The sequence below is a fragment of the Convolutriloba macropyga genome, chromosome 13 (genome assembly GCF_964194025.1).
Source record: "Convolutriloba macropyga chromosome 13, txConMacr16.3, whole genome shotgun sequence".
Classification (NCBI taxonomy): Eukaryota; Metazoa; Xenacoelomorpha; order Acoela; family Convolutidae; genus Convolutriloba; species Convolutriloba macropyga.
Window position 1 is genome coordinate 40,917,857 of NC_134480.1, and position 13,616 is coordinate 40,931,472.

A 13,616-nucleotide genomic window follows, 5' to 3' on the forward strand; every position below is an offset into this window, starting at 1 on the left:
GAAGTAATTCTAGCAACCTCTTGTTAAGAACTGTTTATCAATGTCCTTTTGTGTAATATATGAGCATTTCCTGACAAAAAATAGTAGTTTGCAGGATCTCAACCAAAACTTTTTTACCGATCTTTTCTGTGCGAGATTTCAATTGTTATGAGCTCATTGTGCTGTGTGCATTGATTGCATTTTCGTTTAAATTAATTGGCAATTCGATTAGTCAATTGCCCTGCAATAGGGTGAAAAGCGTCAGTCATAGGGTGAAAAGCGTCAGTTCAAGGTAGTAAAACGGCAGAAGCTTGAGCTCTGCTAGCCTCTATTTTAATTAACTTCCCAACTACTTAAAATCCAAGCAGCGCCTTTCTTTTGGATACGCTCTATTGCTATGCATTCAGTTTTATTTACAAATCAAACTTATTAAATCGATAGAATAAATTGAAACAAACCGCCTAGTGTGGAAAACCTAATTTGTGCAGAAAGTATTAGACAGGCGTTGAATGTAATGAGATTTCACGTCTTCAAGGACTCTCCCAACATCGCATTGCTGATAGCAGATTCCTAAAGGAAGTTCCTGGAATTTAATAACTATCCCTTCCTGGAGCTTCTATCTTATCCCTTCTTGGAGCTTCTATTCACGCTCTGTACAGCTTTATTCCATTTCAAGGTCAACTTAAAAAGATTGGAATATTCTCCGGGTGAAACGACCTGTACGACGGCTAGAGCTCTTCTAGTGTTAGTGTAACATGATGAAGTTCTGTTAATGAAAAAATACTTCATTCATCAAAACAACCGAGCATGCGTTAAGCACAAAACAAAACACAGAGGAGCGCTCATTTTTGTCGTCATTTCAAGACCGCACAGAAGATTGAATCTTGAAACAGAAAAAGAGTTTGTAGCGATAAAAATTCAACTGGAGTTTATAATTTATAATTTAGTCTCTAGCATTAATATTTTGTTGCCTATACAATCCAACCCACACTAGCTATTACGGATGGGAAGATCAAGATCTGTTGACACCTATTAGTTGCCTCCACAAAATTAAATGAAGAACAAAGCAATGCAATAGTATTCAGTGGTGATATTATTTTTGGGAGCACAAATTGGACAGAACCCATGTCAAATAACAAATACGAAAACCACGTGACAAAAAGCGCAACCGAGTTAAATGTCACTGAGTAAAATCATGACTATCAATACAATTGAAACCAATGAATTCAACACATCATACCTTCACTGAAATTGACGAAACAGTGGTATTGATGGCTTGAAAAATTATTAAATGACACTATGGCTAAATCCCCATAACAGATATGTAAGTCGCGTCCACGGATAAAATGCAAGACCTCTCTTTTTATGAAGAAAGAATCTCAAAATTATCAAAACTGGCAAAAAAAAGTAAAGATAAGGAAAATGAAAAATGACTTCCGTAAAAGCCTAGAGGCAGATCAAACGGAGTTCAGAGGAGAAATCTTCTGAAAAGGAAATTTTGTGATTTCCAGAAATAATCACTTTCATTACACAAATAAGTCAGATTTTCAGAGAAGATGCATTACAAAGACCAAACAACAATCTTTTCACCTATCAAAAACTAAAACAACTAGTTTCTTATGCAAAATGGCCAAAAAATTATAGTCAAAAATGAACAAAAAGATATAGGTGTGATGAAATCACCCAAACGCAACTGGAAATCTAATTGTGAAAAGTGGTGCACAAAATACGAGCTCTGTTGTACTAGTAATAAGCTACGCTTTCCAGGTCTGGTGTGCAAACGGAAAATGAATGAAAATCAGCTCAAAGCTACAGATTGGATTTTGAATGTTTGAAGCACTAATTATGAGGCCAGACTTTAAAACTCAAGATCTCCCAACTCTCAAAGTGTTTTGAACTTAATGACGTCATTCTTTTACTATTTTTCTCAAAAGGCAATTTGATATCGATCTAATAATAAATGTAAAATGAGAAAAAGTTACGATATCAAAGGCCGGCGAGTACTTCTGGACAAGACCCAGCCATCCTTGAAACGTAGATGCTAAACACACATGTACATTAACAAGCGAAGTCAGCAAATGTCAATTAGATAAGATCTACAGGAATTACTATATCAAGAAATACTCAGATGTAATTTGATACTCATGGAATCTCATGTGCAATTACTGACCTTGAAACCCAATCCAGATGGTCAACTTAGTTGTGAAGTGACAAATCAAAGTCCGAAATTGGACTATCGAAGCCTACACTACTACCAACACTACATAGGAAACACTTCCAAGCTTCAATAGGAATCCGAATTGAAAACAAAATTATGAATTTATAATGGTATGAATTATCAACTGTACGGAGATTGTGTATTTAGTCATCTGTGTCACTCACAAAAGGGTTTGTACCTGTCATGGAACGTTAGAATGGGCCATTTTCCGATGTGTTGCAACTGCTACATTTGCAGAGCAATGTCCAGGAACAGAAATTGACATCTGAGTGGCTAGTTTTGAGGTAATTCTAGCAACTTTTTGTAAGGACCTGTATATCAATGTCCTTTTGTTTAATATCTGAGCATTTCTTAACAATATTTAATAATTTGCAGAATCTCACCCAAAATTTTATATCGGTCTTCTTTGTGCAAGATTTTGATTGCACAACATTTTTCATTTAAACCTGAGTTCTGATAGCCTCTTTTTGCAGTTCATTTCCTAACTACTTAAAATCCAGTTGAGCATTTCTTTGGGATCACTTCTGTTTCTTTGATTTTGTTTTTTTTACAAACCAAGTTTATTAAATAGATAAAACTTGTTGAAATAAACCGCCTATTGTGAAAGAAATCCCATTTTGAGCAAAAACTATTAGGGACAAGCGTTGAACACATAAGATTTCACGTCTTCTAGGACTCTCCCAACATTAATTGATAACTGCAAATTCTCAAGAGAAGTTCCTGGAACATAATAACTGCAACATCTTACCTCTTCCTGGAGCATTTTTTTACAATCTGTACAGCTTTATTCCATCTTAAGGTCAATTTAAAAAGATTGGTTGATTCTCCAGGTAAAACGCTGTGTACGACGGCAACAGTTTTTAGTGTTAGTGTAAATGTAGTAGTTACGAGAGCAAACAACCTCGAGTCAGCCCTACAAACAGTCTGTGAACGTCTTTTTATGTTCATTATACCTCGAGATGATACAATTTTCTGTTAAATGCTTCGTCGAAAATAACTCCAGAAGCAGTGTTTGGTTTTTTAAGGTCTGCTGGCCATTATCTACCGCGAAAAGTAAACCTCGGAAGCAGATCACGTGCATCTTAATCAAGCAGCTCAATACAGACTTCGAGCTTTTCAGATACCACGCAACTTTTACAAATATTTCTTAATTTAAACAAATGAACATCACACATCAAAAGTGTTTCAGTGCTGACGACAGTCTGGCTGCTCCTCTGGCGTCTTTACAAGCTAAGGTTGACACCCTATCTTATTACCTGTAGTGTTTGTTTTTTTATACGTGGCACCATGTCGCCTCTCATTAGACTTCACTGTCATTTACGTCAAAGGAAAAAGAAAAAACACTAGCTTCCTCTTTTTTCATTGTGTGATTGCTTTGTTTGGTTTTAAGTCACCTATCGATAAGTTTCACTGCCAGAAAGCCAAAACACGCACTAAATCTCGATCAAAATTTCGCGCAAAATTATATACCTCGCAAGTTAGAGGGATTCTGTTCAACGTATTCGACTACATAATATCCTAGAGATAAAATCTAACAATGAACAGGACCGATACGAGCAGAGGCGCCAAAAATTAGAAAATAGCAGAGCGTTTCATATTCACTCGAAGTGATCTAACTCGCAGATATCAAGAGAATTGGAAAAATAACAGACGGAAAATATCGCACCTTAAAAACAAATTCAGATAATGACTACTGAAAGCTATCAACCTTGCTATCTTTTCGTAAGGTAAAAGGCTACAAAAAACTCATGAACATAATCAAAAACCCAACCCCGAGGAATAAAAGACTGAATATAAATCTTTTCAGAAAACGAGACCTTCTCCAAAGCGGAATAGATGCTAATCAACTAAGATAAAGAAACCTGACTGTGCATCAAGAAATTGCTAAAATATGGGTAAATGTTCAAATTTTGACTCACGGTGACGAGCTAATCCAGTTTAAAAAGTAATGGCATTCAATGTTAGAGGCTTGATTGAATTAAAAGGAGGAGCTAACTTTGCTGACTGCTATATTTTTTGAGAACAATATTGACATAATCTCTCTGACTGAAACTTGGTTGCCTTATGATTTACATGATGAGGTTCTGTAAATGAAAAAATACTCCATTCATCGAAAAGACCGCGCATGCGTTAACCGCAAAACAAAACATAGAGGAGCGCTCCTTTTGGTACTCATTTCAAGACCGCCTAAAAGAGTGAATTTTGAAACAGAAAAAGAGTTTGTAGCAATTAAAATTCAACTGGAAGATCTAGCATTAATAATTTGTTGCCTCTACAATCATACAAAGACTAGATAATACGGATAGCAAGATCAAGATCTGTTGACACATTTAAGTTGTCTCAACAGAAAGTAAAAGAAGAAGAGAGCAATGCAATAGTAATCAGTAGTGATATTAATTTTGGAAGCACAAATTAGACAAAATGTATGTCAAATAACAAGTATGAAAACGTCGTGACAGAAAAACGAAAAAAAGCTAATTGTCACTGAGTAAAAACATGATTATCAACACAAATGAAACAGATAAACTTAAAAAATCATACAGCACGGATAATTGAGAAAACAAAATACAATTTTAATCTGAAAACAAATGCTAAATACAGCCAATCAAACAAAATATATAAGTTCAATATTTTAGACTGGTAACAGCTACAAAAAATCATTCTGGAAAAACTATTCAGACCGTCACGTTCACCAATTGATGAAACAGTGGTATCACTGGCTTGAAAAAATAAATGACATTGTGGCTAAAGCAACATCAAAAAAATATAAGTGGGTTCCATAGATTAAAAGCAAAACCTCTCATCTCATGAAGCAACTGTCACCTCTGAAGCGACATATCTGAAAATTATCAACTCTAATAAAACAAATAAAGATTACAAAAATTAATATTGACTTACATGAAACCCAAGAATCAGATCAAACGAAATTTAAAGTTCAGGTTTTCCATAAATAATCCCTTTCATTCAACAAAAATGACAGGTTCTCAGAAACGACGCATTACAAAGCTCAAACAACAGTCTTTTAGCCTATCCAAAAAAAAACAAACTAGTATCTTATGGAAAACGGCCAAAAAATTGAAGTTAAAAATGAACAAAAAGATATAGGTGTGATAAAATCCACCAAACGCAACGGGAATTCCAATTGTGAAAAGTGGTGCACAAAAATCTTGAAAACGTTCTTATTTCCTGAAAGGAAACGTTTCTGCCAAATCTAATGTAAAAACAAAAAAAGATGCCTAAATGGGCTATGTTGGACTAGTAATAAGCTACGCTTTCCAGGTCTGGTGTGCAAACGGAAAATGATTGAAAATCAGCTCAAAGCTACAGATTGGATTTTGAATGTTTGAAGCACTAATTATTAGACCAGACTAAAAAACTCAAGATCTCCCCATTTTCAAAGTCTTTTGAACTTAATGACGTCCTTCTTTTACTGTTTTTCTCAAAGGGCATTTTAATATCGATCTAATATTAAATGTAAAATGTCAGAAAACTACAACATCACCCATAAAAAAGCCGGCAATCACTTCTGGACAAGACACAGCCATCTTTTAAACACAGATGCTGAACGTCAATTTTCAGTTAGATAAGATCTACAGGAATTACTATATCAGGAAATACTCAGATGTAAAATGATGTTCATGGAAACTCATGTGCAATTATGGACCTTGAAACCCAATACTGATGGTCAATTTAGATGTGAAAAGACAAATCCAAGTCCCAACTTGGACTATCAAAGCCTACACTACTACTAACACTACACAGGAAACACTTCCAAGCTTCAATAGGAATCTGAAAGGAAAACAAAATTATGAATTTATAAAACCATGAATTATCAACTGTGATGAGATTGTGTATTTAGTATTCTGTGTCGCTCACAAAAGGTTTTGTACCTGTCATGCAACGTTAGAGTGGGTCATCTTCTGATGTGTTGCAACTGCTACATTTGCAGAGCAAAGTCCAGGAACAGGAGTTGACATCTGAGTGGCTAGTTTTGAAGTAATTCTAGCAACCTTTTGTTAGGACCTGTATATTAATGTCCTCTTGTTTAACATCTGAGCATTTCTTAAAATTATTTATTAATATGCAGAATCTCACCCAAAAATTTCTACCAGTCTTTTTTGTGCAAGATTTTGATTGATAAAAATTCATTTTGCCTTGATTTTATTGCATTTTCAAATTAATTGGCAAATCGATGCTGTAATTGCCCTGAAAAAAAGTGATCAGCGTTAGTCATGTAGTTCAAAGTAGCACAACGGCAGAGACATGAGTTCTGATAGCCTCTTTTTGTAGTTCATTTCCTAACTACTTAAAATCCAGTTGGGCCTTTCTTTTGGATCAGTTCTATTTCTTTGAATTCGTTTTTAATTTACAAACAAAAATTATTAAATAGATAGAATGTGTTGAAACAAAGTGACTGGTGAGGAAAACCTGCTAATTTGTGCAAAAGTTATAACAGACAGGCGATGTATGCCATGAGATTTCACGTCTTCAAAGACTCTCTCAACAACAAATTGCTGATTGCTGATTCTCATCAGAAGTTCCTGTAATTTATTAACTGCATAACTTATCTCTTCATGGAGCTTCTATTCGCGGTCTGCACAACTTTATTCCATTTCAAGGTCAATACAAAAACGGGTATCCTCTGGGTGAAATGACGTGTACGACAGATACAGAATTTCTAGTGTTAGTGTAACGGTAGTAGGTACGAGAGCAAACAACCTGGAGTCAGCACTACAAACAGTCTGTGGACGTCTGTTTTGTTTGTCAAAACTCGAGATGCTACGACGTTTTGCTGTGAATTGTCTGGTTGAGAATAAATCCAGAAGAAATGCTTGGATTTTCGTGGTCTCCTAGCCACTATCTACTGTGAAGAGCAAATCTAGGTAGCAGATCACGTGCAACGTATCCAAACAACTCTAAAAAGATCTCGATCGATTCCGATAAAAATGTGATAAAAACAAAATTTGGGAAGCGAAATCACATTACGAACCAAAACGCACTTTAGTGCTAACAACACTCTGGTTGCTCCTGTGGTGCCATTATTGGCAACGTATCCGACACCCTGTCTTCTGAGTTGTAGTGTTTACTTTTTATTCTTTTTTTGAATAGGCACCACATCTTTTTTTTTAAAAAAAGAAACTTGTGAAACATTTAACTTTTATGACGTATCCCAAATAGGCATTCAATTATGTTGTAATGTTTTCTAAAACAGAAGCTTTACGTTAAAGAAAAAAGAAAAAAATTTAAGACTTTAAAAAAACTTTTTTTTGCTATATTTTTTCCACAAACGTTCGGTATACAATATCACGCCCAGAATTGATCTTCTTTTTCTCTTTTGATTGCAAAGAAAATTGAAACCAAATTGAAGTGAATTTTGCTGAAGCGCTGTCATTTTGTTGGTTCATTTTAGCACTTTTGTTGTCATTCAATTCATTTCAATTTCTTTGCGCCAGCTTTCCACGGCTTCACGATCTGATTGGAGATCTGCTGATTTTGTTCTTATTAATTTCAGGACATCAGTATTTCCAAAAGCTTCGCATTTCTTAACCAGCTTTGGTAGATTGTTCAGATATACAAAACAGTAGAGGGCCTATTAATGATTCTTGTGGGATACACAAGAAACCCGGGCAAATTCAGACCTACTGTCATTTACTCAACAGATTGTGTTCTTTCAATGAAGTAGCTTGCTATTGTTCTCAAAACATTGTCGCCGATCTGCTGCTCATATTTTTGAAAAAATTATTGTGTGGTACACGCTGCCGAAGTTTTTTTTTAAATCTGTGTACAGCAAAATTAGATCCTTTTCTTTTTCATCAAGTTCTTTGCATTGAAGAGCAAAGGATGGCAGTTTCTGCGTCATCAAAAAAGCTCGTCTCTTAAATCACTGTCTGGAGTTACCGAGAGATGGCTTAACTCTTTCGTACTGAAAAAATTGCTGAAGATCAATTTTTCTAAAACCTTTGAGAGATCGCAAAGTACGCTGCTTGGCATGAAGTTCTCAATTTCTGCTCGTCTCTGTCTATATTAATCGATATTACATAGCTGGTTTACAATTTAGTGAAAATTACCATCTGTTCAAAGCAGCATTAAAAATAAGCGGTGAATTCGAAAGAGTTCACAGATTTTTCAAGACCGTTTTAGCAGTCTTGTCAGGTCTGAAAGCTCTATTGTTCAGATTTGGCCTGTGGCAGATTTTTTGTTGTCGATTTTCACTATGTTGTTATTTTTGCTGCTGTATTTTTTAACAAGAGTTCACCTGATTGTATTACCTTTCAGGGAAAACCTGGAGAAAAAATCAATAAACAATTTGCACTTGAATTTATCTTCATTGGTGTTTTCTTCTGGTAAGTCTTTTTCTCCGTATGTTCAATCCATTTGAGGGCAAATTTTTGATACTGGAGAAAGTCAGAGACTCTTCAACATGGAAAAAATTTTTTATCTTCAATGTCCGCTAGGTCTTGTTTTAACTGATATCCCAGCGTCTTTTCTGCTTTTTTAAACTTTTATTGGCCTCCAGAACTTTGAGTTTTTACTTGTTAGGGTAGATACGACGCTCATGAGTTGGGACGATTCCTTTTTGACGCATGCAGTGAGTAAAAAATCTATGCAATGTGGTTCTGGGGAAGATTTTGTTTGAGAAATAGTTAAGGTTTCTATCGCTTTGCTCGACTGTTTAATCGATGTCGCTGTAGTGAAAGGGATTAAAAAGGATTTCTGTATTTAGTTATTTAAGTCTTTCCAGTCAAATTTATTGAAGGTCAACTTATGTTGTTTAACTTTGCATTTCGTCTCTGTTAGCGCCTCAATTTTGACTGTGAAAGTTTCATGATAAAATTTGAAAGAATTAATGAACGTGTTAGGAAGACAAGCTATCCGTGCTGTTTTTGGTGAAAAAATTTCTCGGAAATTTTTTTCATACAAATTCTCAGCACTGTTGGTTTCGTGTTCATTTGTGTTCACTTCGATTCCAAAGTCTATAAATAAAATCTTAAATCTATAAACCTATAAAAATCTATAAATAAAATCCATCTTTGGTTATGTCTTCCATCAATGGTGTTTAAGTAGGGCACAATATTTCTTGTTTTCCTTGACGATCACTTTACAATTTTGAAAAATCAGCACCTGCGGAACAAGCTGATTAATTACGTTATAAGGGGTGCCATTTGAGTTCGCTGATGGAAGGTTTTTGTTGAAAAGGAAACTATATTAGGGAACGCCCCTCCACAACACTCTTTGAAAAGCGAGTAAATTTTGACTGATCCCAGGCAAGCACAGCATTATGAAAAAGTTTACATCATCCACGTTAAAGGCTTTATTGAACCAACCAAGGCATTATAATATCAAATCAAATCGTATATCTCAAATTTCAAATTCCCATTATTATCCATTATCCCTGTTTTACGTTCCGCCGCGCGGCTGGTCGAAGACTCATCTATCATAGCAAATATTGAGTTCAACAAAAATTATTTTACACATTTTTTAATTAAATGGTCTGCTTCATCATAAAAGTTATCAAATAATTTTAAACTCTTCCTTGTCTGTGGTTCTGTTATAATCTTATCATTCAATTTTTGCATTCTATGTTGTTTCAAACTCTTTTTTTGCAACGCATTGATGCATCAGATTAATCATCACGCTTGCCCCTGTTCTTTCAGCTATACCCCTCTATGTTAGCACATCTGAGTTTTTATGATTTAGGTGCTAATGCTATAACCTCTTTTGAAACTGTACTGCCGAGCTTATGTTTAAAGCTAACAGGAATTTATTATGATTCTTTTCTTGTATCTGAGGACTACTCAGATAAAAGTGTTTATTATCAAGTGTCTCTTTCCAAGTAGTGTTGTATTGAAGCGTAAACATACGATGCGAGTACTGCACAGATGAGTTCGTACACAAGTAGCTTACTAGTTCTGAAATGGCAGCACCGACAAATATTGCTGAGTCATACTGTATTATCCTCTATGAGTTTTCAACTATTGTATAGTCATCAATTCTGGTAACATTCCTACATATTGCTTTACTAACACTCCTCATAATCTCTTCTTCATCATTTAGGAATATAGATTAATATTACCATTTTAATAGATTAATACACAACCTTTTAAACAGGGAATTTCATTAACTTCCAAACCTCTTTTTCAGCATCTGCTTGAGGCTCTGCTCTTTCATTAATGTTATTGTGTATATTGTCTCTACATATACATTCTTGTTTAAATCTAACCCCTTCATGTATCGTGGTTACTTTAATCGATTTCTCACTTAAAACTGCAGCATTCTGTAATGAAGACCATGATCTGGTTTTTCATTCTGTTTTAACAGCAGATTTTCAGTTCTACAAGACGTTCTTTCTTTTATTGTTTATTAAAATCCAAATCATACAATAGTCTTGATCAGCATCATCACTATCAATTAATATTTCGTCTAAACTATGCTCGGTGTACTCAAACTCTTGATAAGCTAACTTCTGCATCATCGCCGTACCAACTACATTATTAGCAACTATATACTAAATTGTTTCACCGTTAGAGCCAAGATGTCGAAATATTACAACCTTGTTATTGGTAATATATCTAGCTATTATGACTTTACTAGTCTTTGTACCTTCACTAATCTTGGGAAATTTAGTATTCTTGGTACTTTCTCTAGTTTTGGTTCCTTCAGTAGTCTCGGCACCCTCAATGGTGTTGTTGCCTTTTCTAATAAAATACCTACAACCCATAACACCACATATAACGCTCTTCATTCCATTATTGAAATTAAGTTATCTTTTAAAATATCTATTGTAACACCGCTTGTCTTTACACCAGCAATCACTACTATAACCAAGAAGACTGACATCGTGTAACGGGTTAAGACCAAAATCTTACGTAGTTATTTCAATATATTCATTAAAACAGTATCTCAGTTTATATTTGCTCGACCCGTCAAATTTCTGCTCCTATTTGTGTTAATAGCAACATCTTTACTCGCGTTGGTTAATTTTTTGTTACTAATGATTTAGAGTCTTTTCTTCCTAGATCACCTAAAATCTTATCATATTGTTCTTTGCCAAAGTATTCAAATGGGTATTAAGTTTTTATTGTACACCCATATATTAAAACCATTTGATCGAGGCTGGCTCATGGTCGAGCAGTCATAACTATTTGCAAATTTTAAAAAAAAAATTTATGAAAAGAAATTTGAAGTTAAGTTTAGCCATTACCTCTGAAGTTAGGTTTAGTCTCAATCTCTAACATATCACTGACAAAACTTTAATACAATCTAACCCAATGTAATGTTTCTGGTACCCTTTACCAGAAATATCAGGACACCGGCTGCGTTCAGCACAAACCAAGTCCGTTAAAAGATAACCACTTGCCGTTGGTTTACCTTCAGATAAAATATACTTATTTTTACTCAACCCTAAAATAACAAAAAAAATTTTGTTTTGGCATAAATAAAAATCTTAACATTCTATTTTATGTTCATTTATGAAACTAAAATTTGTTCATTAACGAAATCGTTCGTATCTCTCTTTTAGTGCAAACAATCTTAGGGGCTAGAACATGACCACAAATAATTTCTTGATTTTTACTCCCTGAACAGTACCAAAATGGACATCTATCACGAAGCCATAACTTTATGTTAGTAGCTTGAGGTCTTTCTATTATCACCTCCAGATTCTTAATCAAGTGACCATCCTAATCTAGTATTCTAATATCTCTTCTACATTTGTGAATAGTTTTTCTAGATAGTTCAACTTCACCATCATGTACTGGTACATATTGCCACATATAAATGTTATATTTGTTTTGTTTTCAGAAAAATAATTGTTATCTTCTTCATAAAATCCGGAATCCCTATCAAGTTTTTAATAGTCTCACGAGTTGCTTGATCTTCAACGTGACACAATGCAGCTTTGATAGCCAGTCGTAAGCAATTATATATAAAAATTCGAATAATCAGTGTCGCTTTGGTTTTTTTTCTTAGATCAGACGGTAACACTATAGAAATTCCACGAATGGTATATGTGGTTTAATGTTTAATTGTATATTAATCACACCTTGAAATTAGCAATAATAACCGTAATCTTCATATGTCTCTCTATCAAAATTTAACCACTGACTATTGTCTCTACCATTTAATCATTATTCGGCGATTATATAACGGCTTTTTATATATTCTCTCCTGCAGTCTATTTTAGTCGTTGGAGACCCATCATCCACTCTGTTTTTGTCACGTTCAGCCATGACGTTCTATCCCCGCTGAAGTTAAAGTTGTCTGTTCAATTTGGACTAATGGTGAATCCATGATACGATTTAATTCTACGAAATTTTTTTCTTCGCTCTCTAATATATATAAAACTGGCTACCATTACGACTAGTGTTGATAATTTGTATTTCTTCTTTTTTATTTGAAACTCGTTTTATGATTATTCAGATTAGTAGTTGATACTCTCTGTGTATTTCATGAAATACAAAAATTTCATTGGTCTCAACTTCTTCTTATTCTTCTTTTTCTTCTTCTTCTTCTTCTTCTTGTTTTCTTCTTCTTCTTTTAGGCGTTCGCCCCTTTTTGAGCACGCCTCCTCAGTTGGAAGCATTTTCCTCGTGTCGAGCTAAACTGGAAGCTGACTTTTGTTTGCCATAGAGATACCATGTTTCCCCTCTCGGTCGTTATTTTCTGGTCGGGGAGTTGGTCGATTTCGGATTGCGTTTTTGAGGTGATTTCTCCAGTACGATTCCTATTTGGAACTTTTACTGCAGTTCTCTGAAATAAATGAATGTTCGGTTGATTCTTGCATTTGTTTCTTGTGGATTATAAGGCATGCAATTGATTTGCATTTTTGTCGCTTACTTCAGACAAAGGTATTGTTAGAGGCGTCTCAGTACTTCTGTTCTTGATCTTTCTTATTATGTAATTTGTAACTTCTTTTCTCTCCCAGCTCAAAAAGTGATTCACTTTTTAGGTTATTAAATTTTTTCCTTTTTTGGGTCCCGTACAAGTTTGTGGGCTTCACTCTAGTTTATTCCCGTCTCTTTCGGCAATTTTGCTCCAGTAAAAGAGGGTGCTCTGTTTGTGAACAGGGAGCTTTGGGAGTTTTCCCAAGCTGGGAAGCCAACTTCATGTTGCTGCTTTTGTTGTTATTTGTTTGTCCATTCTTAGCATTTGGCCTACCCTTCGAGAGTCATTTCTTAAATTTCCATCTGAGTGTCATTACTTCAAGTTATGTCATACATAGTTACTCTCTCCTTCTTCTCCATTTGAAACAATAGGGTGCCTTTTTTGTTGCTTCAGATATGTCGTTATTTTCATTTATCCAAAACTGTAGGTTTTTTAAATCTCGTATGATTGCTATGGGTGTTTTGAACAATCGATGAAAATGCCACTCTCTATGAAAGTTTTGATAATTTGTGCCTGCTTTCTTTTGGTAGCTTAC

At 34.7% G+C, this 13,616-nt stretch overlaps 1 protein-coding gene across 2 annotated transcripts in view; it reads left to right on the top strand.

Moving 5' to 3' along the window:
- The first annotated feature begins 401 nt into the window (after window positions 1-401).
- LOC142352235 (nucleoporin p54-like) overlaps window positions 402-13,616 on the top strand; it is a 608,913-nt gene continuing 595,698 nt past the window's right edge. For both annotated transcript variants that reach the window (XM_075404695.1, XM_075404697.1), the window contains exon 1: window positions 402-414. The gene's annotated coding sequence lies outside the window, so the exon portion shown is untranslated. The remainder of the gene's footprint in view (window positions 415-13,616) is intronic.